General features: G+C 35.3%; 1 long non-coding RNA gene and 1 pseudogene across 1 annotated transcript; both read right to left on the bottom strand.

Annotated features, from left to right (window-relative positions):
- Positions 1-56: 56 nt before the first annotated feature.
- LOC102584185 (probable monogalactosyldiacylglycerol synthase, chloroplastic) lies at positions 57-20,734 on the bottom strand (annotated as a pseudogene).
- LOC107061385 (uncharacterized) lies at positions 12,416-17,620 on the bottom strand. Its single transcript, XR_001473944.1, has 4 exons — positions 17,544-17,620; positions 16,812-16,895; positions 16,608-16,691; positions 12,416-12,479 (listed from the first exon to the last, which is right to left on the bottom strand). It is a non-coding gene; the product is annotated as an uncharacterized lncRNA (long non-coding RNA).
- Positions 20,735-27,951: the final 7,217 nt, after the last annotated feature.

Raw genomic sequence — 27,951 nt, 5'->3', positions numbered from 1 at the left:
AAAGTGGCAGGTTTAAGGGGTGGGCAAAAATTGAGTTGATGTAATTAAATTTAAATTTAAGCTGGTGGTACAAAACTTCTCTATCTAATCAGTTCATGCATGTCATGGCCAATCTTAAATACAGCATTAGGCTTTGCTATAGCCTTAAAGCATTTATAGACCTCACTTTGAGTTCATCTTGTCTCGGACCAAACCACTCACCAACTATTTTGGCTATCTCTTTGGATTCCCACATCCGTTCTCGACAACATATGGCACATTTCCAACTTCCTGCAAGAAAAAAAAAGATATAGCTACGACTACGACACAGGGATAGATCAAGGTCTTGAATAATAGTAAAATTACTATTGGATGTCATGCAGTGAAGGCTTACCTTGGTAATAATGCATTCACAAGTGCCCATGCATTCCTCCATTTTAGTGACAAACCCCTTAACCTACAATGTAGGTAATACATAAGAAATCCCGAGAACTCGCAAGATGTTCAACCATATTAAACCTTTATCAAAGTGCACACCGTGTAGCATTAGTCTTAATGTTAGCCGAACACACACACACGTACACAGAACCAACAACACTCCCCAAGAAAATAATTTTTTACTCTAAGAAGTTTAGGGGTGAAGGTGGAATTTAATAAGTTTGACAACTTATAGTGAACTACTTAAATGATAGATGAAAAGGGGTTGATTGAATGGTCAATGGAGAGCTTCATAAAGAATATGCAGCAAACCTCATACACCTTTTAGATAATACGATAAAAGTCTAGTAGAGAACCTACTAGAAAGTAAAGTTTCAAGTGAGACATACCTGGACAGGAATTTTCCAGTCTACTGAATTCAATCTATCGGCAAACTTCTTGTTCCGCCCACATATTACAAGGACCTGGCCTATTGGCTCCCCAAGCCTTTCATTAAATAGTGCATCTGCAAGTGCTCGAGTTGTAGCCATTATTGGTCCCATTCCTTCCCCACCACCCATTAAAAGTACGGCATGTAGATTCCCCTCAATTTCAAGTTCCTTCCTCAATTCAACCTAGCATTTCATAACCAAACAATCTAGAAAACTTTTATCATATTGTCACAGACAACCATGCAGAAATAATAACCGTTTCTATAAAATCTGGAGCTGATTCAAACAAAATTCTTGATATTAATAAATGAGGTGCAAGAAGAGAATCTCTATAAATGGTGGAGAAATTAAAAGATATAGCATATTCACTGAGCATTAGATAACATCTCTTTTCTACCTCATGAATAGATGTATTAATAAATCACGAGTCCTAATGATTTCAGTTTCTCCACCTTTATAATCAAAACTTCACTTGCTCCTGTCCTATATGACTAGGAAAATTCATAATCCCGACACAATCACAAGCAGTAATAAATAGAGGTAAGAGTTATCTGTGGTCTGAATAGCATGCCCGTAGTTCTTTGACGTAAAAAAGAAAGTGGGTAAAAATGAATTCAAATCATGTATTGTACTTATTAGCAAAGAGTAATACCTAATCTTGAGTTTGACATGATCTTGGACATGGGGGAATTGGAATTATCTGATTGTTGCACAGTTATTGATAATGACCATCATGAGGTACGTTTTGCGTTTATTTTTTTGGTTTGTTTTCCCATTAAGCAATCAATTTATATAATTTAAATATAAAAGTTATATATACTGGAAACAAAGTTCATATGGTAAGGAAATACTATAACTTCCCAAGGTATGTTGTATTCAACACAGACCAAATTTACATTCTTATTGCTGAGAGTTTGTTTTTGTAAAGATATGATACTTGGCCTAACTCAACCTCAAAAACTAGCTCATGAGGGGGGGATTGACCAAGTCCAAATAAACAGACCACCAATCCATTCCCCTACCGGTGAGGGACTCTAACCCACTCTAACATTTTTCAATAATAGTTCACCAGAGACTAGCCTTGCCTTCTCTCTCTTTCTTCACCTATTTGCTTTCTTCTTTTCATGTTGACTCCTACGGAGAGTGCAGGACCTGCTAAAAACTATGAAACTGTTGTGTTTCCACAACACCTATTATATGTCATATAAGAAACCAATCTTTATGTATTAAATATTAATTTTTTTTCTTTAGAGGATTGAAAAAGAAGAAGTCATTTATCAGTACTTAACCAAGACGGTATCAAAATTATGTAGATAAAATATATTAAGATGTGGCTCGACCAGAGTACTTAAATCGAGAAGCATTCATTTTGATTCTCTTATCAAACTGAGTACTTCTGATTTAGAATCAAATGAATGCTTCTTGATTTAACTACTGTGGTCTTGCCACATCTTAATATCTACATAAGTTTGACACCGTCTTAAATAGTTAAATCAGAAGTACTTAAATTAACTATTGAGCCGAATGAGAGAAATATATTCATTTCATACTGATATTATGACATTCTTATTCACATCAGAATCTGAATACTAGTATAATTCAAGCCATGGCATATCTCCTCTCCCTCCATACTGTATACTGTGAAACATAGTATCTGCCGTAACTATTAATGCTTGCACTTCTATTCTCAATGAGCATTATCCAGAAACCAGCATACAAACATATACATATTCTATAACTCCTTCATTTTCCTTATCAAAATTCTTAACTCTCGCCTATGAGATACCACACAACCATATAATCCTCTTATTCTCACAAAAAAATCAACTAATGACAGAATAAAATAAAAATGGAAATACAATGAAGCTACAAGCCATTTATAATTTAAGGAACTACTGTCCATTTAAAATAAATGCACTATACCAGAGACTCAATGTTTCAATGTATAGTCCAACCAGGGTAAGGTGGGGGAACTTCACTTACCTTTGGGAAAACAGGCTTCACAAATGACGGTGGCACAGGAAGGCCAAAAACTTTTATTTAAGAAGGTTTGAGGCCAGCTTTCAGTGCTCCTCTTGCAACCTCTTCCGATGGACAGTAGCACCTTGTAATAAGTCTATGAAACCTGAAAGTGGGGGGAAAATCAGTACTAGAGTCCAAATTACATATTTGGTGAATACGTGCAAAATGTACAATGTTAGATGACGAGGGCATAAATCAATTAATATGTGTGTTAAATATACCATGTTGGATGACAAGTACATAAATCTGTAACAACAGTTAAATATAATCTTCTTTAAGAGCCCCTTGGACTTCAAGATACATAGAGGCACATGCTGCATTAGAGGATGTACAGTAATAATGATATGCAACTGGTATTTTATTATACCTTTAGCAACCTTCCTGCACACAGTATGAGATAAGAACTCTAAGGTATATGACAGAAGCAACAATAATTAGCAAATGTCAAGTTAGTCAACTGTAAGCTGGGTGTATGAGTGAATATAAAGGTTCAAGGAGTACCCAGACCCCCCACCCCCCGCCTCGAGGCACCATCGTGCCCAGATAGGTCCCCTCACCCCCAGCCCCTTGGACCTCAAGATACGTAGAGGCACATGCTGCATTAGAGGATGTACAATAATAATGATATCCGACTAGTATTTCATTAAACCTTTAGCAACCTTCATGCACACAGTATGAAAGAAGAACTCTAAGTTATATGACAGAAGCAACAATAATTAGCAAATGTCAAGTTAGTCAACTGTAAGCTGGGTGTATGAGTGAATATAAAGGTTCAAGGAGTACCCAGACCCCCCACCCCCCGCCTCGAGGCACCATCGTGCCCAGATAGGTCCCCTCACCCCCAGCCCCTTGGACCTCAAGATACGTAGAGGCACATGCTGCATTAGAGGATGTACAGTAATAATGATATGCAACTGGTATTTTATTATACCTTTAGCAACCTTCCTGCACACAGTATGAGATAAGAACTCTAAGGTATATGACAGAAGCAACAATAATTAGCAAATGTCAAGTTAGTCAACTGTAAGCTGGGTGTATGAGTGAATATAAAGGTTCAAGGAGTACCCAGACCCCCCACCCCCCGCCTCGAGGCACCATCGTGCCCAGATAGGTCCCCTCACCCCCAGCCCCTTGGACCTCAAGATACGTAGAGGCACATGCTGCATTAGAGGATGTACAGTAATAATGATATGCAACTGGTATTTTATTATACCTTTAGCAACCTTCCTGCACACAGTATGAGATAAGAACTCTAAGGTATATGACAGAAGCAACAATAATTAGCAAATGTCAAGTTAGTCAACTGTAAGCTGGGTGTATGAGTGAATATAAAGGTTCAAGGAGTACCCAGACCCCCCACCCCCCGCCTCGAGGCACCATCGTGCCCAGATAGGTCCCCTCACCCCCAGCCCCTTGGACCTCAAGATACGTAGAGGCACATGCTGCATTAGAGGATGTACAGTAATAATGATATGCAACTGGTATTTTATTATACCTTTAGCAACCTTCCTGCACACAGTATGAGATAAGAACTCTAAGGTATATGACAGAAGCAACAATAATTAGCAAATGTCAAGTTAGTCAACTGTAAGCTGGGTGTATGAGTGAATATAAAGGTTCAAGGAGTACCCAGACCCCCCACCCCCCGCCTCGAGGCACCATCGTGCCCAGATAGGTCCCCTCACCCCCAGCCCCTTGGACCTCAAGATACGTAGAGGCACATGCTGCATTAGAGGATGTACAGTAATAATGATATGCAACTGGTATTTTATTATACCTTTAGCAACCTTCCTGCACACAGTATGAGATAAGAACTCTAAGGTATATGACAGAAGCAACAATAATTAGCAAATGTCAAGTTAGTCAACTGTAAGCTGGGTGTATGAGTGAATATAAAGGTTCAAGGAGTACCCAGACCCCCCACCCCCCGCCTCGAGGCACCATCGTGCCCAGATAGGTCCCCTCACCCCCAGCCCCTTGGACCTCAAGATACGTAGAGGCACATGCTGCATTAGAGGATGTACAGTAATAATGATATGCAACTGGTATTTTATTATACCTTTAGCAACCTTCCTGCACACAGTATGAGATAAGAACTCTAAGGTATATGACAGAAGCAACAATAATTAGCAAATGTCAAGTTAGTCAACTGTAAGCTGGGTGTATGAGTGAATATAAAGGTTCAAGGAGTACCCAGACCCCCCACCCCCCGCCTCGAGGCACCATCGTGCCCAGATAGGTCCCCTCACCCCCAGCCCCTTGGACCTCAAGATACGTAGAGGCACATGCTGCATTAGAGGATGTACAGTAATAATGATATGCAACTGGTATTTTATTATACCTTTAGCAACCTTCCTGCACACAGTATGAGATAAGAACTCTAAGGTATATGACAGAAGCAACAATAATTAGCAAATGTCAAGTTAGTCAACTGTAAGCTGGGTGTATGAGTGAACTACCCCTCACCTCGAGGCACTATCGTTCCCCAAGGCCTCAACCCCCGCCCTCGAGGCCCCCACTCCCCACCTAGAGGCACCATCCTTCCCAGAGTCCCCCACCTCGAGGCATCGTCGTACCCCGAGGACCATTCACCCCCACCTAGAGGCAACGTCGTGCCCCGAGGCCCATCCACCTCCACCTTAAGGAAGCGTCGTGCCCTGAGACCCTCTCTCCTCAAGGCACCGTCGAGAGCCCCCTATCCCGCCGCCTCGAGGCACCATGCCCGTAGCCCCATTCCTGCATGCCTTAAAAAAACCAAAGTTAGAAAAATGTACTGAACAGAAAGAAGTTAGAAGAAAAACTGAGTTGGGCAGAGTAATTATCAAATATTGTGATTCTTACCTTAATACAAATTGTCCCTCCAAGTTTTTACAATGAAGGGGAATGAAAAGGATGGAACCAAGGGTTTCGTTTTATTCCATCAATCTTGATCCTCTCTGCATCTACACAATTCTGAGTAAATAAATCACTATGGAAACACATTAAAAGACACAAGTTATGCTGAAGTTTTACAAATTAATCAATAAAAGGGAGATGAGAAAAGGAACACTTATACTGGACAATAGCAAGGAACATACAGAAGACATGCTTAAGGCATTCACATTTAAAATGACCAATCCGGGAAATTTGGAAGGATTTTAATCCATGTTGAGCAATCAAACTAAAAAATATCATGTTTTCAGTTCTAATAATGACTAATCAAAAGCAAACTGATCATGCTAGTAAAAAAGGTCAATGAATTAAAATGATAACAGAGCACAAGAGGGAGCTTTTTAATGGACAGTTGTTTCAAAGCATCTTGCTTACAATTGGAGTTGGAGCTTTTTAATCCGTATGTTTTTCTTACAATTGAAGACGATAAATAAGGTTTCATGTCCAAAGAAAAGGGAAATTGCACGTGGCAATCGATCTTTTTGGATATTTTCTAGTGGGAGAATGCTCAAATCGCTTAATATGAAAGCAGAGCACAAGAGGGAGCTTTTTGATGGACATTTGTTTCGAAGCATCTTGCTTTTCGTGACAATTTTCATAGTACAGTTTCTGATGGGATCACAATTATTTTGGTCTTTTGAAGAGGTCCAAGCAACCTACAAGAGATTCATTTAGTTTACTAGACTTGCTAGCAAAATCCGTTCGACTGTAGTTGCACGCACTCAAGTCAAGAGAAATGTCCATACAAGGATCGTGAGTTGTTGAAGTGATACCGCATGATGCACATGTGACATTAGATCTCAAGAACCCGTAGAAAGCCCTACACTGGCAATCTCTATTATCTGTTTAAGAAATGTTTCTTTGTAAGAGACAACGAAGAAGAGGAAGCCACAAAATTCTCGAGTTCTCCAGGTCTTAATACATGAATCACCCTTTCTCTTATCAATGAAATTGATCCCAAATGAAAGTACAAGCCGAAATCTTGAAATAGGAAATCAATCATCTACATAAACAAGATCTGTACTATGTATACTCACTGTGTTGTATTTCAGACACAAAGAGATGAGCCATTATCTAAGCAACAGACCCCAGAAGATGTCCTACATAAACAAGTAGTATAAGAGCCATTCTCATCAAAATATACCTTTGATTGCCAGACTTGCTTTCCCCTCTTTTTCATGGATCTTGTTCGGTATTGAAATGAAGAACTCATGAGCATCCTGCTGCTCGTAGGTAGCATGATTTTCTAAATGCTGCCACCAATTGCAAACGTAAACAACAATTCAATAAAAAAGAATCACTACATAGGTCTTCAGCATGTTAAGTCTCTTACCAACATTAACAATTTCCACATCTAAGCATCCGATGATGATATCTTACTACAACATAGAGATTTTTATTTTGCCATTATAAGAGAATTGTACACTTGCATCTTGCCCGGTTATCGAGGAAATGCATCAAATCTTGGTTTCACAATTGCACTTGTGATTGATAAGACAACTCTAATATTAACTAAAAGCAAGGTTGTGAATTGTGGGGATTAAACATCTTTTACATTTTTGCATATCCGGTTATAATTCAAGTATCTAGTATCAATAATTTAAGTGCAAAGACATACAGAAAGCTACTCGAGTTCAATAATAGGAGATAAATTCAACTAACAGTCATAGACCTGTAAAGAAACTGAGTTGGACTATAAGGGGACCGATCACCAGAAAATACAGCAGAAAACATGAGATCAATGTCACAAGGCAGTCACAATCAATCCGATGACATCTTTCTGCAAATTTCTCGGTTATGTCTATCACTAAGGAAGTAATTTCTAAAAAGGGGTGCATGAAGCAACACTTGCAACACATAATTCATGAAACAAGTATTCCCCAAATTGTTCAAACCTCTTAATCCCATTGGAAAACACGATTTCAATTTCCGAATAAAAAATCTCTTCATATTCTTTGAATCTAAATCCATCCCAAAACTCAACCATCTCCTCTTACTCAATTGCATCTCACTCTCCTCAACCCCATTTTCATTTCATGAAAACCCCTTGATATGTTTACAAATCTCAACCTTATCAAAATCAGGATCATACACCTGATCACAACACACAGAGCAATAAGGCTCAGCCCTTTCCATATCTACTAAAATCTCATGTCCATCTTGAGACTGGCTATGCAAAAGGACATGGTTTGATTAAGTTGACAAATAACAAAACACTGATGAACATATCAAACACATGTATAATCTGCCCTGACACCCGCTACAAAAACTACATCTAGGTATCTCCAATTTCGACTTCTCCAATGTTGTCCTACCATATGGAGTTGTCTTAAAACAATCTTGAATCAAATTGTACCCACATATACCAGTTTTCACCTTGTACTCTGCAAGATGCTTGCAGGGCTTTGGATGAAAGTAATATGACCATCAGAGCAATGATTTTGGGAATCACAAGACAATCGATTTGGTTTGTCAAGAGTAAGTTCCCATGGATGAGTGGTGTTCCTAACACATGGCCATAAATGGTTAAATATCTAGAGGAGTACAAACCATTAATTTGCAGCAAAATAGTGATATGAAAGGCACCATCTAATAATTGTTACAAATGTAATACTAATGGGGCTAGTAGGAGCAACCCTGGGCCTACCTCAGTAGCATTATGTATCAGAAACTCAGATGGAGATTTTATTATGCTGAAGCCAGAAAGTTGAAAGATTGTGTAGCTATTGAGGCTCGAATCAAGGTTATTGAGAGTGGCCTGAAGTATTGTCTAGCTAATGGATTGACACCAATAATCATGGAATCTGATTTATTAACAACTATGAAGATCCTAAATGGTATATGGGAGGTACCTTGGTTGATTTCGGTGAATGTGAGGGCTATTCAAAAGATGATGAACAATGAGCATGTGGAAATAGCTCATGCATATAGAGAGGGGAATAAGTGTGTAGATTTTTTCACTAATTATGCCTTCACTTGTGCAGGTACATGTATTAATCAGTTTTAGAGCATACAAGATATTTCACAAATAGCTAAAGCTATAGTACAATTAGAGAAAAACAAATGCCCAAATTTGAAAATTCGTAAATATCAAAATAGGGTACCATACAATGTAAATGAATAAAGCGGAGACATTTGATTACAAATGCTACAAACAAAATGTCTAATAGATTCACACAGGCTACAAGAAAAGGCATTCTGACATTCATGAAGGTGAACTCATAGATACAACCAGAATGTCTAAGGATTCCCCCCTGCTATTTTGACATTTCTTTACTCTTATATTTGGGACGCCCGATTTTTCTAGTTATAACATTGTTCTTGCAGTATATCTGAACAATAAGTTCCTAAATCATCATACTCAAAAGCAACTACTAGATAAAGGTAAGATATTAACCTCAGAAAACATTTGGCTGTTGGAGCTGTCATTTCAAACATCAATTAATTTAAAACAACCGACTCTATTTGCAACACATGCATGATACTTAAGTTTTAGTGTCACTGCAAAGTTTGACCACTGCGGGTTCTGTGAATCAAGATCATATACCTCCTCTTTGAAGTAAGTGTTGTTTGTTATGTAGCAGAACTTTTTGACTTGAGATGCAAAGATCTCCTCATATTTTCTACAATAAAGCATTTCTCATATTAATATCTTAGAGCATTTTCTTTCAGATATGCTTGAAATATTTGAGGAAACAAGAATATGAAAAGCACTACAAGGAAAAAATTGTAAAGATTATGGCGAAAACATATGTAGTAGAGGGTTAGAAGGTATTTTTTACGATGCGTTCATCATGCAAGCTACTCCAAGCAACTGTAGTCGTTGTTTGTCCGTCAAATTGCCCGAAAGATATCGATCAGTAGTTAATTATCAAATGCAGTGTGTCTGGGACAAGCCTGTACTCCTTGGCAACCTATACCGACAAATAAGTTCCGTATAAAATTGATGAATTTCTGAGTTCATCCACATTAATTAAGTTGTAAGTTGGGCACACTGACATTTTCTCAAATAGGTGTAATTCTCCCTTAGTCTCAACATATCTGATATACTTTAATGTCATATTTTACGGATTAAAAAAATATTTAATTATTAACCTCAATGAAATGATTCATAGTCTGAAAAATATCTAAGATTTGTTTTAGACTATAAATTTCAAAACTTTTCTTTTTTTTTTATAATTTTTTTTATGTTAAATAAAACAATACCACATAAATTGAAACGGGATAATATTGTACATATAGTACAACATTTTGTCATACGATAAACAGATGCTTATTTAAAACTTACATAGATACACTCAGCATTTCATCTGGAGTCCATGTTTTTCCAACCGTAGTCTGTGCTACACCACTCATACTAACTATAACAGCAACCATCTTTGAAATAAGCGTAAAATAGCCTGATGTAGAGGTCAAAATGGTCTTTGTCTCCCCATTCTCATCCATCATACATTTTCAAGAATAAGAAAGGACATATCGAATGCGATTTCCTAAATACGGACAAAAGAAGTTCTCCATCTTTGTGATCTTTCTGGTTTTTACTTTACAAGTAAAGAGAACTCTTTGTGAATTTTCTGTTTGGAACTCTTTTTGAAATATGAGTTCCTAACAAGAGATCTTACAGATGCTCAATGTTTTGTAGACATTTTAATTAAGCAAAAAACATTTGTTTTCTAAATCCAAGACACCATAAAAAGCTAGTACATGGTTAAACAAATGAGTGAAATGACAATGAATCTTGAAGCGAAATTGATTAAGGATCGGGCAGTGAAGCACATCCTTTCCAGAACACATCTACCAACTTAGTTTTTCCCCTTTTTGCTCGCTATTTTGTTTTGTTTTTGTTTTAGGGGAGAGGGTGGAGATGTAGACAGAAATGTTTGATTTAAGTACGGAAAGCAGTATATTGTTCAACATAACAGAAACAGTTAACTTTGTTGCAAATCATATGGGAGCAAGATACAAGCTACATTTGACAAGGTCCCACAAGTTATGTTCATCGCCCTTTTTAAGAAAGTGGAACTCATTTTTATGGTTAATATCAACCAATGAAAAGCCTTCTTCCCGGTCGTTGTAATCCATGTCTTCTATAGAATAATCGTTCAAAGATCCTTTAGGATGATCATGCATATCATTGAGTTTAAGTGGCAAACCTAGAACTGAGTCCTCGTCGAGGAGAAGGATTTAAGTGTATAGTTTCGTCAAGGAATTCTGCTCTAATAAACTGCATAACCGATCTTTACAAACTGCTACAAGCAGGAAGATTGCCATAAGAGAGATCCCCAGATATATAACTGCAAAGGTTGTTTTTACTCTACAAAAATCTTTTGCAGGACATAAACGGTGTTATCTTAGCATCTCCGGTCCAAAAACCACTACAAATTTCGCATTCAGCTATGAAAATTGAAAAGAAAACAAGCACTCCACAAAATAAACCAACTATATACTTCCTCTGTCCCACCACAATTTATGTGGCCCAGTTGGAATTTGTGATTCAAACTTCTAAAAGTTTACCATGAATTCGGACACAAAATCTTTTATATTAGTAGTGCGTATATATCATAATAACTACACAACTTAAAATATCTAAAAGAAATTTGTTGTTGACTCTTGAAATTCCAACGGTACAACATCAATTGGGACAGAGTACAAACAGAAATTGGGACAAATTACAAAGGCTTACCTGAATAACCTCAGCAGAAGCAACCCAATAAACACAAAAACTCCTATAAGCCCTAATCCAACATTGTATTTCCAAACCATATCTTAAAAAACTCACAAACAAAGTTACCAAAACATAATTGTAATTTAGAAAAATATAATTGTAATTTTACTAAAAGTAGTAAAATTTGTTAGAAAAAACTCCAGGCTTTTGGTGGTTTTATTAGGTTGTAAAAAGGGGAGAAAATGTGTAATTACGAGTTTAGAGTTGAAATGCATTTTATATTGAAGTTGACTGACATTATCAAGAAAAGCTTAAACGTGAATTGTGCCTTTTTATTTGACATCTAAATTCATAGAGTATATTTCCGGGCGTGACATTGTAACTAACATGTTTTGTCTGTTTGAAAGGTTGTTACATGGGGCTCCTTTATTTTAATTCAAAATTTTCAGTTTAAGACTAAAAGATTTGCTACATTTGACTTGAAAACATTAAGAAATAAAAATATTAGAAATCTTTTTACTGTTATCTAAATAAAAATTAATGAAGATTATTATGATTTTATATATATAAAATATACTTTCAGTTAAAAAGGAACATTGAATTATCTATTACAATTGTTAAAATGATATTAACAAGAAAAAAATGATAATTTCCTATTTATGTGTATTTATTAATTAAAGTGATTTTAAAAGAAAAGAAACAAGAACTAAATTCTTTAATAGGAATAGGGGATTTTTATGAAGAAAAAGGGTGTTTTGACCTATTAAGTGATAATGACATTTTTGAGTAAAATCATTGGCAGTATGAGCATTTTTGGACCAGATTATTAATTGTAGATTTTTTTTTTTATCCTTTTTCCATAAGAAAAATTACATGATATATTGTTTAAATATATAGAGAGAGATGGTTAGATAGATTGATTTTGAATTCCTAAATCACAAGACTCGAGATTTTGGCTATCTCTTTTGGTTCCCGCATCCGTTCTCGACAACATATGGCACATTTCCAGCTTCCTGCAAGAAAAAAGAAAGAGATAGCTACGACCACGACACAGGGATAGATCAAGGTCTTGAATAATAGGAAAATTACTACGATATGAATAAATGAGGTGCAAGAAGAGAATCTCTATAAATGGTGGAGAAATTAAAAGATATAGAATATTTACTGAGCATTAGATATCATCTCTTTTCTACCTCATGACTAGATGTATTAATAAATCACGAGTCCTAATGATTTCAGTTTCTCCACCTTTATCATCAAAACTTCACTTGCTCCTGTCCTATATCTGACTAGGATAATTCATAATCCCGACACAATCACAAGTAGTAATAAATAGAGGTAAGAGTTAAAATCATGTATTGTACTTATTAGCAAAGAGTAATACCTAATCTTGAGTTTGACATGATCCTGGACATGGGGGAATTGGAACTAGCTGATAAGCATTGTTGCACAGTTATTGATAATGACCATCATGAGGTACGTTTTGCATTTACTTTTCTAGTTTATATAATTTAAATATAAATGTTATATATGCTGGAAACACAGTTCATATGGTAAGGAGATACTATTACTTCCCAAGGTATGTTATGTTCACAAACCAAATTTACATTCTTATTGCTGAGAGTTATTTTTGTAAAGATATGATTTTTGGCCTAACTCAACCTCAAAAGCTAGCTCATGAGGGGAGGATTGATCAAGTCCAAATAAACAGACCACCAATCCATTCCCTTACCGATGAGGGACTCTAACCCACTCTAACGTTTTTCAATAATAGTTCACTAGAGACTAGGCTTGCTTTCTCTCTCTTTCCTCACCTATTTGCTTTATTTTTTTCATGTTGACTACTACGGAGAGTGCAGGACCTGCTGAAAACTATGAAACTGTTGTGTTTCCACAACACATATTATATGTCATATAAGAAGCCAATCTTAATGTATTAATCTGATATTAGAAACGTCAACAAGATGTTGTAATAACTTAACTTTGAGGAATACGCAAGAGTATGAATGGATTGATGTACCTCTACCACTCTTTCGGAAAACATAACTATCTCATTATTCTCAACACTTGACTTGATTTCTCATCTTATCATCTCCCCCTAAGGTCTAAAACTGACACTTGAAAGTTATGGATATATTCCATCATCTCTAAATAAGTCTACATTCCTTTTTATCTAATACTCGGGAAAGGCTTATCTCATGGCTATTGAATAATATCAGCAAACGAACGTTCTTCTATTCAACACCTACAATTGCTCGTTAATAACACAATGACAGATCATCATAAACTCCTTTCTAGTTAAAGTATACTCTAACTCATCCTAACTGGTAACCCTTACTCTACCTCCTATCATGAAATTTACATGAGTTGAATCAAAATTCCAAATGTGATTGGCAAAATGACCATTAACAAAAATATGTGGAATGTTATCTCTCTTTGTCTAATACAACAAGAACACAAAGCTGGACTTTTACCAAAAATGCTGATTTTTTCTTTGGTAGGCAACTTACCTCTCAAAGCTCTCCAATTAAGAAGAGAAATTTTGAAAAGTAAGTGCTTATGCCAATTATGACTGCTGGTCATATCCTTGATACCATTTTGCTTGATGACCTACCAAGCTGAAGAACAAGAGAACCTGTCAGTTTCATTATTTTTCCAGATTTCTTTCTGAGGCCCCCACCTCCCGCCTCGAGGCACCGTCGTGCCCCGAGTCCCCCCTCTTCCCGCCTCGAGGCACAGTCGTGCCTCGAGGCCCACCTACCCACCGCCTCGAGGCACTGTCGTGCTCTGAACCCCCTACCCCTCTCCCCCACCCGCCCACCTCGAGGCACCGGCCTGCCCTGAGGTTTCCCTCTCCTGCCTTGAGGCACCGTGCCCCAAGGCCCTTTCGCTCGCCTTAAAAAAAACCAAAGTTAGAAAAATGTACTTAACAAAAAGAAGCGAAAAGAAAAACTTTGTTGTGTAGAGTAATTATCAAATATTGTGATTCTTACCTTAATACAAGTTGATTCTTAATCCATCCCAAAACTCAACCTTTTCCTCTTAGTCAATCGCATTTCACTCTCCTCAACCCCATTTTCACTTCTTGAAAACCCCTTGATATGTTTACGCATCACAGCCTGATCAAAATCAGGATTATACACCTGATCACAACATAGAGCAATAAAGCTCAACCCTTTCCATATCTACTAAAATCTCATGTCCATCTTGAGACTGTCTATGCAAAAGGACATAATTCAGTTGACAAACAACAAAGCACTAATGACCAGATCAAACACATGTATAATCTTCTCCCCTGATACCCACTACAAACACTACATCTAGGTATCTCCAATTTCGACATCTCCAATGTTGTCCTACCATATGTAGTTATCCTAAAATAATCTTGAATCAAATTGTACCCACATATACCATTTTCACCTTGTACTCTGCAAAATGCTTACAGGGCTTTGGGTGGAAGCAATATGACCATCAGAGCAATGATTCTGGGAATCACAAGACAATCGATTTGGTTTGTCAAGACTAAGTTCCCATGGATGAGTGGAGTTCCTAACACATGGCCAAAAATGGTTAAATATCTAGAGGAGTACAGGCCATTAATTTGCAGCAAAATAGTGATATGAAAGGCACCATCTAGTAATTGTTTCAAATGTAATACTAATGGGGCTAGTAGGGGCAACCCTGGGCCTGCCTCAGTACCATTCTGTATCAGAAACTCAAATGGAGATTTTATTATGCTGAAGCCAGAAAGTTGAAAGAATGTGTAGCTATTGAGGCTGAAATCAAGGTTCTTGAGAGTGGCCTGGAATATTGTGTAGCTAATGGATTGACACCAATAATCATGGAATCTGATTCATTAACAACTATGAAGATCCTAAATGGTATATGGGAGGTACCTTGGCTGATTTCGGTGAATGTGAGGGCTATTCAAATGATGATGAACAATGAGTAGGGATGGCAATGGGGTGGTGCGGGGCATAATCATCAAATTTTTTAATCCTCCCCGCCCCTGCCCGCATAACATTATTTTTCATTTTCAACCCGCCCGGCCCCATCCCACCCCGCATAGACCCGCTCCACATGAACCCGCTCCGCATATTTTATTTAATAATTTCTTTTTCTAGTTAAGTTTGATACTAAAAATAAAATTAATAAAAATAAAATTATTTTTTGTTTTTATCAACTTGCCCCGCATATTTTTTTTAATATTTTCTTTTTCAAGTTAAGTTTGATACTAAAAATAAAATTAATAAAAACAAAATTATTTTTTCATTAAGTTGTATTAATTTAATAGTATAGTTACTTAAAATTTTATTCTTTAGAGGTCAATTGGAAAACATGTAAGAAATTGAATTATTTTTTATTGAACCATTTTCATTTACTATCTTGATATTTTAGAAGCTTTAAAGAAATTATCTTAATAAATAATGTTCTATCACTCTTATAACATGTAAAAAATTAAAAATAAAATGAAACCTACATAAAATCACATATACCCGCAACCCGCTTCCTCCCGCATTAGTTTTAAGCGCATAGCCTTAAACCCGCCCAACCCACATCCGCCCCGCCCCATTGCCATCCCTAACAATGAGCATGTGAAAATAGGTCATCCATACAAAGAGGGGAATAAGTTGGCATATTTTTTCACTAACTATGCCTTCACTTGTGCAGGTACAAGTATTAATCAGTTTCAGAGCATACAAGACATTTCACAAATAGCTAAAGCTATTGTACAATTAGAGAAAAACAAATACCCGAATTTAAGAATCCGTAAATATCAAAATCGGGCACCATATAATGTAAATGAATAAAGCGAAAACATTTTATTACAAATGCTACAAACAAAATGTCTAATGGCATACATGCTACAAGAAAAGGCATTTTGACATTCATGAAGGTGACCTCATAGATACAACCAGAATGTCTAAGGATTCACACATGCTGCAGGAAAAGATAACGACACTCAAAGTAAATTGGAATCAACTGATAGAGACACTAAATATTGAAAGGGCAGTGCTATAACAAGAAAAATTGGGCATCCCAAATATAAGAGTAAAGAAATGTCAAAATAGCATGGGGAATCAACAGAACACCAACTACAACTCAGTTCTGCAAATACAATCAGTTGAATTAAATGATACCTTAGTCTGCGAATCAATTTTGACAATGAAAAGGTTCCATATTGGAGTCTTTAGACAGTGGTATTAGCTCCGCTGGAGCTCAACCTGTTAAGGATGAAGAAATGGATACCTACCTATGAGTAAAAAAATGTATAGCAGGGGGAATCAACAGAACAAAAATAACAACTCAGATATGCAAATACAGTCAACTGAATGAAATGATACCTCAGTCGGCGAATCAATTTTGACAATGGGAAAGTTCCAAATCAGAGTCTTTAAACAATGGTATTAGTTCTTCTGGAACTCAACCTGTTAGGGATGGAGAAATGGATATTACCTATAATCGTACTGTAGCTATGAAGATCGATTAGAGTTCGTTGAGAAGGAAACCCTGATTTAGTTGTTGAATGAGTCTTTATTGAGTATGAATTCATGATGTTCGTGGGACTTGTGAACGCCCAAGGTGAATCTCTACTCGACCGCGAGATTGTGTTTTAAGAACATCGATTCAGCTTGCAACTCTTTCCCACGATTACTCAAGGTCGTCTAGAGCTATTGTACTGTCTATGCTTTCTATATTTGTTTTGTTTATTTTTATGATTAGCTTTTTAGTAATTGCATTATTAAATTTGGGCTTGGGTTGGACTCAAGTCATGTATATTATGGCTTAATTTTTCAATAAATGGGCAAGACCCAATGCTTTTGATTAAAAGAAAAAAAACTATACACTAACTTTACATTATGACACACTCAGAAAGCTGAATATAGTTTAACTATACGTGAAGAATACACTGACTATATATGAAGTCCTAAAATAAAAATGGAAATATAATGAAGCGACGAGCCATTTATAATTTAAGGAACTACTGTCCATTTAAAATAAATGCACAATTATAACAGAGACTTAATGTTTCAATGTATAGTCCAACCAGGGTACGGTGGGGGAACTTCACTTACCTTTGGGCAAATAGGCTTCACAAATGACGGTCGCACAGGAAGGCCAAAAACTTTTTATTGAGATGGTTGGAGGCCAGCTTTCAGTGCTCCTCTTGCAACCTCTTCCGATGGACAGTAGCACCTTGTAACAAGTTTATGAAATCTGAAAGTGAGGGAAAATCAAGTACTAGTGTCCAAATTACACATTTTGGTGAATACGTGCAAAATGTACAATGTCAGATGACGAGGGCATAAATCAATTAATATGTATGTTAAATATACCATGATGGATGACAAGTACATAAATCAGTTACAACAGTAGTAAATATAATCTTCTTTAAGAGCCCCTTGGACCTCAAGATACGTAGAGGCACATGCTGCATTAGAGGATGTACAATAATAATGATATCCGGCTGGTATTTCATTAAACCTTTAGCAACCTTCCTACACACAGTATAGGAGAAGAACTCTAAGGTATATGACATAAGCAACAATAATTAGCAAATGTCAAGTTAGTCAACTGTAAGCTGGGCGTATGAGTGAATACTGAATATAGAGGTTCAATAAGTCTTGCTCCATAGAGAAAACTAAAAGACTAATAATTTTTTAGCCAAAATGGTTTAAATGCTGTGAGATCCTAAGGTCAAAATGATGACAAAATATTCAAAGTAACATGCAAGATAACAGAGAAAGTGGGGAAATTGATAATAAATTAACAATGTATGATAAGTACGAGATGTATCAATAGTGTAATTTGATTTGTGTTGTTATGAGACACATTTATTTTGACCACAACAATTAGAGAAGGTCTTACAGAACCAAACAATCAAGGGAAATTCATTGTCGCTCGATAGTGATTCAAGACTCACAATTCTATTGTAAACATACTCATAATCATATTTGAAATAAGACCACGCCAAGTGGTTTGTTTATTGCCACGAATCACGATATGTAGCTCCAAGTCTATAAAATATTTGCGACATGAACATGGATTTCAATATTCAAAGATTAGTAACCAAAGACTATAGCATACACATTGAGCCTCTAATGAATTTAGGAAAAAAGACATTCAAAATGTATTTCAAGAAGATACATAACACTCAACAACATACTAGGGAAACTTGTCCTTTACCATTCCCATAATCAAATATACATTATCATTTGATACATTAAAATGGAGTAACTTCCCATTTGTGAACGTGTTAGCTTGCAAAACAGAAACTGTCCTTCTAACAATCTTGTTGTATACTCCTGTTGTAGCAGTAACTAAAAATTCTTTTTTCTTATACAAGTTAAGTTTTATATTTTCTGTCAGCAGACATGCAGGCCAAACTAGGACATCATTATGGATTCAACTAATGAAGTTGTCTAACCTAGCAATAAAAGCATATGCAGCAGCAAAATTAGATTGATGAACTACACGAGGCGCATATGCATAATATGTAATTCTCCATAAAGGGTCATATTTCACCAAAAAGTTGTAACTCCTTGGCAATTGGTTGAAGGGCCACGGCGTATGATCAATCCATAAATCAGTAACAAATACCTGCAATGCACACCCTCTTTAAACTAATAAAACATAATTCACAAACATACACATACACTCACATTCTTTATCATAGCTAACACATATAAATCCTACACTATCTAACAAAATGACCTGATATTTATATCTCCAAATTGTTTGTTGAACGTTGCCTTAATTGCTTCAGTAGATGCCCTGTGACCTCCACCAGTATCACTTATCAAAATTAGCACCTGTTTTGGACATTCTGATTCAACACCATCAATGGGTACTATAAAACATATATTTTAAACATAGTAGACAAATAAAACAAACGTATAAAGTATTATATTGAGCATTTTTTCTCTTTCAAAAAGAAAAAAAGAAGTCACATTCATGTTTCGAAAAATACATGCAATGACAAAATTAATTTTTAGTCATCGATTTAAATGAAGAAGATTCACATTCCATAATGTACTATGGATATAACTATGTCTATTTGTCAATTAAGCAACGTCTTTTAATGTCCTCTCCCTCCCGCCAAAACACCCTACAGACATCCCCCTGTAAATTCTTATGAGGTCACTCAAAAGCCAAATCTAGCTTCACTGATTAAGACGACGATGACACAAATACATTCCGCGCTTCTAATCCAATTAATCACGCAAATCTTTGGGGTAACTTTTTTCAACAACCACAAGTTACATTTCTTTATGTTATTTATCGGTAATCGATTTTATAGATAGGGGCATCTCATCTGGTGAATAGGAAAAACAAAATAACTTTTTGACATTTACCAAAATCATTCATCTTTCCTGAAATGAAATTCATCAAGCTTTTCGTGTATATTATGTTCTTGAATGAGAAATCAAGTTACATGTAATAAGTTATAACACAAATCTCAAACAAACCAAAAGGAAATGAGATCACTTTTAAGAAGCCAATAACGAACATTATCAGAATCTTGAAGAGATGAGATAAAGGGGACCAAGCACAATATGGCCCTCCTGGCCCTAACATTGTTAAGTTACTGTACATTCATAAGGCTCTTTCTAAGGCCTTAAAAGGAAAACTAATGCTAGTTGCATCTTTGTAAGAACTCTTACAAGTTAACAACTTTCTATCTCGAAATCCAAATTTTGAGTTATACTACCATATAATTTCCGGTATCATCCCTCTAACGAGAATGCCTTGGAAGATGGAGAGTCCCTAGACCATCATGCTTCACGGCCCCCGAATACTATTCCCTGGCTAGCCAGAATTATGCAGAAGACCTATCTAAGTCTGACGCACAAACTATGAAGTTCTAAGAACAACCAACTATTGGAACAAATATGTCTGCTCGCAGCGACATCGGCTGGCAGCTAACATCCCCACATCTCTTGTGGTAGAGCATCTTCTGTACATAGTACATCAGATAACAATGTGAGGCCTTAACAACTTCTTCATCGACTTCAGTTATCCATGCATCGTCACATTTGTACCATTGGTTTCTCAAACGCATATAAGTCACGTAGTGACCAGATTCTAACATTCCTGAATGTGTGATCACTGCAAAAATTTCAAATTCTGTATAAACATCTGATTCATCACCGTAAAATGAAAAGATTATGTTCCCGTGTCTTTTCCTTACAATTGAAGATGAGATATATGGCTTCATATCAAAAGAGAAAAGAAATTGCACGTGGCGATCGATCTTTTTGGACATTTTTTTGGCGGGAGAATGTTCAAACCGTTTTATATGAACGCAGAGCACAAGTGGGAGCTTTTTTATGGACATTTGTTTCAACGCGTCTTTATTTTCCTGAAAATTTTCACATTACAATTTCTGATCGGATCCCAATTTTTCTGGTCTTGTAAAGAGGTCCAAGAAACCTACAAGAGATTCACTTGGCTTACTGGACTTACAATCAAAATCTTTTTGGCTGGAGTCGCAAGAACTCAAGTTGAGAGAAACGTCCATATAAGGATCATGAGTAGTTGTAGTGAAACAACATGATGCACATGTGACATCAGGGATCTCAAGAGACGATGGGTATCTCCATTATCTATTTGAGAAATGTTTCATTATAAGAGACAATGTAGAAGAGGAAGCCACAAAACTCTCTAGTTCTCTCATCAATGAAATTGATCCCAAAAGGAAGTACAAGCGAAAATTTTGAAATCGAAAATCGAGACAAGATCTGTACTATATCTACTCACAGTGTTGCATTTCAAAAAGAAAGAGATGAAAAATATGTATTACTATCTAAGCAACATGCGCATATGATGTCCTACATAGACAAGAAGTATAAGAACCATTCTCATCAAAACATACCTTTTGATTGCCAAACTTGCTTTCCCCACTTTGTCATGGATCCTATCCAGCATTGAAATGAAGAACTCATGAGCTCTTTGCTGCTCGTAGGTAACATGATTTTCTGAATGTTGCCATCAATTGCTAACATAAACAACAATTCAATCCGAAAGAATCACTACACTACATATGTCTTCAACTGCCAACTGCCAACTCCAACCAATGTTATTTCCACGTATAAGCATCCAATCTAAGAGAATTTCAACTTGTATATTGTTCGGATTTCAAGGAAATGCATCAAATCTTGGTTATCAAAAAACTCACAATTATCCTATAATTGATGAGACAACTCTAATTTTAACTAAGACCAAGGTTTTTCAATTTGTGGGGATTGTTATCTTTTTCATTTTTACAGATCCTGATCCATAAAGAATGAGCATGTGGAAATAGCTCATGCATACAGAGAGGGGAATAAGTTGACAGATTTTTTCACTAACTATGCCTTCACTTGTACATGTACATATATTAATCAGTTCCAGAGCATAGACATTTCGCAAACAGCTAAAGCTATTGTACAATTAGAGAAAAACAAATGCCCAAATTTGAGAATCCGTAAATATCAAAATCGGGCACCATACAATGTAAATGAATAAAGCGAAGACATCTGATTACAAATGCTACAAACAAAATGTCTAATGGATTCACATAAGCTACAAGAAAAGGCATTGTGACATTCATGAAGGTGAACTCATAGATACAACCAGAATGTCTAAGGATTCACACATGTTGCAGGAAAAGATAACAACACTCAAAGTAAATTGAAATCCGCTGATAGAGATACCAAATATTGAAAGGGCAATGCTATAACAAGAAAAATTGGGCGTCCTAAATATAAGAGTAAAGAAATGTCAAAATAGCATGGGGAATCAACAGAACAACAACTACAACTCAGTTCTGCAAATACAATCAGCTGAATGAAATGATACCTCAGTCTACGAATCAATTTTGACAATGAAAAGGTTCCAAATTGGAGTCTTTAGACAATGGTAATAGCTCCGCTGGAGCTCAACCTATTAGGGATGAAGAAATGGATACCTACCTATGAGTAATCAACAGAACAAAAACAACAACTTAGATCTGCAAATACAATCAATTGAATGAAATGATACCTCAATCGGCGAATCAATTTTGACAATGGGAAGGTTCCAAATTGGAGTCTTTAAACAATGGTATTAGTTCCTCTAGAGCTCAACCTGGTAGAGATGAAGAAATGGATACTACTTATAGTCGTATTGTAGCTATGAAGATCGATTTGAGTTTCTGCGAGAGTTTGATGCTTGCCATCGTTGAGAAGGAACCCCCGGTTCGTGGGACTTGTGAACGCCCAAGGTGAATCTCTACTCGATCGCGAGATTGTGTTTCAAGAACATCGATTCAGCTAGCAGCTCTCTCCCACGATTTCTCAAGGTCGTCCAGAGCTGTTGTACGGTCTATGCTTTCTATATTTGTTCTATTTATTTTTATGCTTAGCTTTTTTAGTAATTGCATTATTAAATTTGGGCTTGGGTTGGACTCAAGTCATGTATATCATGGCTTAATTTTTGTATAACTTACCTAAATTTCATAGTGTAAAACCTAAATTACCTTTTATCTCTATTTATTTTTCTAATTACACAAATTCCATGGTTTTTAGGCAATCTGGATACATTATTGTTGATACATCTGTTGCACTAATTAAAGGGGCAAAAAAAAAAAACTGAAAATCAAATTAAGATCTCATAGTATCAATCTATTGCGCTAATTAGGGGGGAAACTGAAAATCAAATTAAGATCCCATAAATTACGTTATACCATTCCAAGTTACTGTCAAGAATTCAATCATATATCGTAACAAACAAAAAAAATTCAAAATTCAAATTTCTTTTTCTTGTATCTGTATCCGCTATGTATTGATATGGATTGCGTCTTTCGACAATGAAAGACCCTTGTGTAATTGTGTGATGTAGGTTTCTTGAATGGATTGGTTGCTGTTGTGGTGGAGTTGAGAAAATTATGCAGAGCTGTGGCCTATGAGCAAGAGATATTAAGGGGAAAAAAAAAAAACTGAAAATCAAATTAAGATCTCATAGTATCAATCTATTGCGCTAATTAGGGGGGAAACTGAAAATCAAATTAAGATCCCATAAATTACGTTATACCATTCCAAGTTACTGTCAAGAATTCAATCATATATCGTAACAAACAAAAAAAATTCAAAATTCAAATTTCTTTTTCTTGTATCTGTATCCGCTATGTATTGATATGGATTGCGTCTTTCGACAATGAAAGACCCTTGTGTAATTGTGTGATGTAGGTTTCTTGAATGGATTGGTTGCTGTTGTGGTGGAGTTGAGAAAATTATGCAGAGCTGTGGCCTATGAGCAAGAGATATTTTTTCCAGATTCTTCTACTTCAACTTGTAGATATGTTATGTTTCAGCTTCCAACAACTGCTTGGGATTTACTGGCTCAAGTCCCGCCTTCTCTAGCACTAGACTCTAGATACATGTTTGGCATGTACCTTTCTCCTTTCTGCTACAAGAAAATTATACAAATAAAGGGCAGTTCGGTGCACTAAACTCTGGCTATGTATTGATACAATATACAAAATGGCTGAAGAGATACATAGCTTGATGGATACGTGTTTGTGTGGTAATTGTTGTGTATTAGATACATTTAGTATAAATTCGAATTTACGTATCATGCCTAAAAATTAGTGCATGATATATTACAATTTATGTATCTTATTTTGTATGAGAGATATTGTATTTTATAAAGAGATACATTATACATGTAATTATTTCAAATAACATTTTTTTTGTGTGATGTATAACAAAGTGGTGATCAGTTGACATGTATATGATATATATAACAAAGTTTGAACTATTGAATTTGATATATATATATTATGTATCATCCACATATAATTAATTTGATACACAGTGCCTTAGCTATAGAACATAGAGAGTTTATAAATCAAGTGTATTTATTGGGTAATGTTTATGTATATATAGTCTTCTAGTTCAATAAATATGGGTGCATGTATCTACTAGTAAAAGATTTCCACTAACATGTATAATATACATATTGTTGAATGTGATACACAATTCTCTAGTTATAAAACATTATGATTTATGTATCAAGATTGAAAATACATTATATAACTTGATACATTAGGTAGTATTTATGAATCAAGTACATTTATATTGAACATGATAAACACAAATAGAATATTCAACAACATTAGAGTTATGTATCAATACATTAAATATGAACATGATACATTGCACAAAACAAAGGTTATTGTAGCAGTGATATATCGAATTAGTAATAACACTAACAAAAACTAATTTAAGAATCAAATAAACAAGATACATTGAAAATATGTATCTTTTGGTAGTGAAGATCGTGTAATAACATATGCAACTTTTTTCCTTCTTCTTTTGAGCGTTTTTCAACAATAGATTTCGAACTCGAGTATGCATCCTTTTTCCGACTTCTCCGCTCTCAAATTTTTCATGATTAACGGATCGTTTCGTTGATTAGATCTATTTTCACGAAAGTTTTCATCATCAGAATCAAATACACAAGGTAACATACTAAAAGAGGGAGCAAAATACATATGTATAAGAAAATTGTAGATGAACAGACTAATTTTTTTTTTTTTTTTAAATGTCAAATTGAAGAACTTGGAAGAAAAAAAAATTGATGAAGAAATAGTTCTACCTCTTTTTGAACTTGAAATTGATGAACTGTGAGAATAAATTTGAAATTCTCAAATGGAATGATGGATGTAACTGCCAATATATGAGAGTGATTTTAGGTGTGAAAATAGAAATAAAATCATTGAATTGGAAGGGTTGTGAATAATGTATCCGAAAAAGGAGAGAAAAAGAGGAAGATGGATTTTTGCATTATTTTGAAATGGTAGGGAATTTTAGAGAATATGGAAAGAAAAGTTGTGTAGTAAGGTAGTTTATCCTTAATTTGTCAGTAAATGGGCAAGACCCAATGATTTTGTTTAAAAGAAAAAAAATTATACACTAACTTTACATTATGAGACACTCAAAAAGCTGAATATAGATTAACTATACGTGAAGAATACACTAACTATATATGAAGTCCTAAATTTTAAATATGAATTCCGCTCAATATTTTGAGTCTTATGATATATAATTCGCTTGAAACAATTTATATTTGTGATACTTTAAATTTTTAAATCAAATAACTTATTTGAAACTTTAATAAAAGAAGAAGGAAGAAAGAGTGAGAACAACAAGTAGTAGAAGAAGAAAGAAGGAAGAAGCCGGTAAAAGTGAAAAGAAGCAAATTCGATTAATTTTCGGTAATTTTTAAAATTTTAGCCTATTTCTCATAAAGCAAATGGTTTTGAATGACCACTTTTCCTAATTACCCCATTTTTGGCTATTATTTGCTAATTTAATCATTGACTACAGGGAAAATCACTTGCGTGTACACTTTTTAAAAAATATTTACGATATATGTCAACATTATTCTTTTAACCATATATAACAATTTGGTTGAATGACAGTATTGCTAAAAGTTGCGAATGACAACACTTTTTGCCAAGTTTAAAGGAACAAAATTGTTTTAAGTAAGTATTCCTAAAAGTTGACAAAAATGGTAATAGATTAAAAGTATACTTAAAAGTGGTAATTATTAAAGGGAAAAAGGACAAATATACCCCCGAACTATCGTAAATGGTATACAAATACCCTCCGTCATACTTTTCGTTCACTAATGCCCTTGTCGTCCAAAAAGCAGTGCACATTTACCCCTCACTTTAACGAAAGACTTATTTGGTACACGTGGCGCAATCCTACGGCTCAACCCGATTTGACCAAATAATTAACACAAAATTCAAATATCCGCCCATTACCCATTTAACACACCCAACCCGTTACCTACACAAATAACCATCTAATAATCTAAAGAAAAATTCCATTCTCTCAAAATCTAGCGAGATTACTAAATCTACATGAATTTGCAAACTCAAACTTAATTCTCCAATAGTCTGCCTAACTTTGTCCAAAATGGGGGAAACATAGTAGTCAGAAAAAAAATCAACACTTGAATTGACAAAAATAGATCCTCATTGCAATTTATCAAGAAAACTATCACGCAATTCCAATATTATTCGAATCAACACATTTACGAGCTTAAATAACTCGAACCCAATTCAAAGTTACAATCTTATTACACCCCAATTAGACAGAAAATCACTATTAAGCCACAACTAACTAGCAAACTCAAAAAGGGGAAATTCAAAGAAACTATTGCAATTTCAGAAAAAGCGAAACACTAATCTGTAATTGCATTTCCTAAGAAGAGCATCAACAATCTGTCTTGTAGAATCATCTGTTTCGACCAACAAAACTCTAAAAACCATTTCAGTAAAAAATCTTTCCCATTTCAAGATTGAAGATGATGTTGCAGCAACAGATCCAGCCCCTGTTTCCTTATTCTTATTCATATTTCCACCAACCTCTGTTTCAATAACCATATCTTCCCTTCCTATAACCTCCAAATCACCTTCACTACTCACAACAACCTCACCCATTTCTTCTATTCGTACTTATGTTTCACAAAAAAAAAAACCTCGTATTTTATCCAAGTGGAGGAGAAACAAAAAGAAACAGTAAAAAAGCACTATCTTTGGTGAAGATACAATAAGTCGTCTAATAAAATGCAAGATTTTGGAAATTCAACTTAGGTTCACATTGGAAAATTGATCTTGTCGGTCATGTGGTAAAGCTTTTGTTGAAATCTCATGTTAATTGCTTCTTTTCTCCTCTCAACAGGTAAATTCACAAATGCAAGCATGGGTTTCATCGGGAGGATCTGAGATTTCTTTAAATTATTTTTTCCCGATGGATCTTGATGCACTCTATTATACACAGATTCTGCAACTACAAGCCATGGATATTTGAGAGAAGGTATTTTTGTTTAGGTTTTTAGATTAGGTTATTTGTGTGGGTAATGGGTATATCGGGTGGGTTAAATGGATAATGGGCGGATATTTAAATTTTGGGTTAATTATTTGGTCAAATTGGGTTGAGCCGTAGGATTGCACCACGTGTATCAAATAAGTCTTCCGTTATAGTGAAGGGTAAATGTGCACTGCTTTTTGGACGGTAGGGGCATTAGTGAACGAAAAGTATGACGGAGGGTATTTGTATACCATTTACGATAGTTCGGAGGTATATTTGTCCCTTTTCCCATTATTAAATAAAAGACTTTCACTTATGTGATTTTTCCAAATACAGATATGCTAAGGGCCCGTTGGTCATGCGATATGGTATCATGATATGGTATCATGATATGGAATCATGAGATGAAATTGAAGGTTTGTTTGGACATGCGATATGAAATTTTTGTGTTGTATATTTTCTCATTAACATAAAAATCTCATAAGTTGTAAAACTATTAAAATAGCCCCAATTGTTTATTCAATCTTATCAAATAAACAAAAATTATAAAATCGCATAATATATTATTACAAAGTTATTTGTTCTTCACTTAAGTAATTATTTCATCTAACTTTAATTTAATTAAAAAAATTTAACATAC

Source organism: Solanum tuberosum, unplaced genomic scaffold, assembly GCF_000226075.1.
Source record: "Solanum tuberosum cultivar DM 1-3 516 R44 unplaced genomic scaffold, SolTub_3.0 scf00135, whole genome shotgun sequence".
Taxonomy (NCBI): domain Eukaryota; kingdom Viridiplantae; phylum Streptophyta; class Magnoliopsida; order Solanales; family Solanaceae; genus Solanum; species Solanum tuberosum.
The sequence above is the reverse complement of the archived record's forward strand: the minus strand, read 5'-3'. Positions and strand labels throughout refer to the sequence as shown.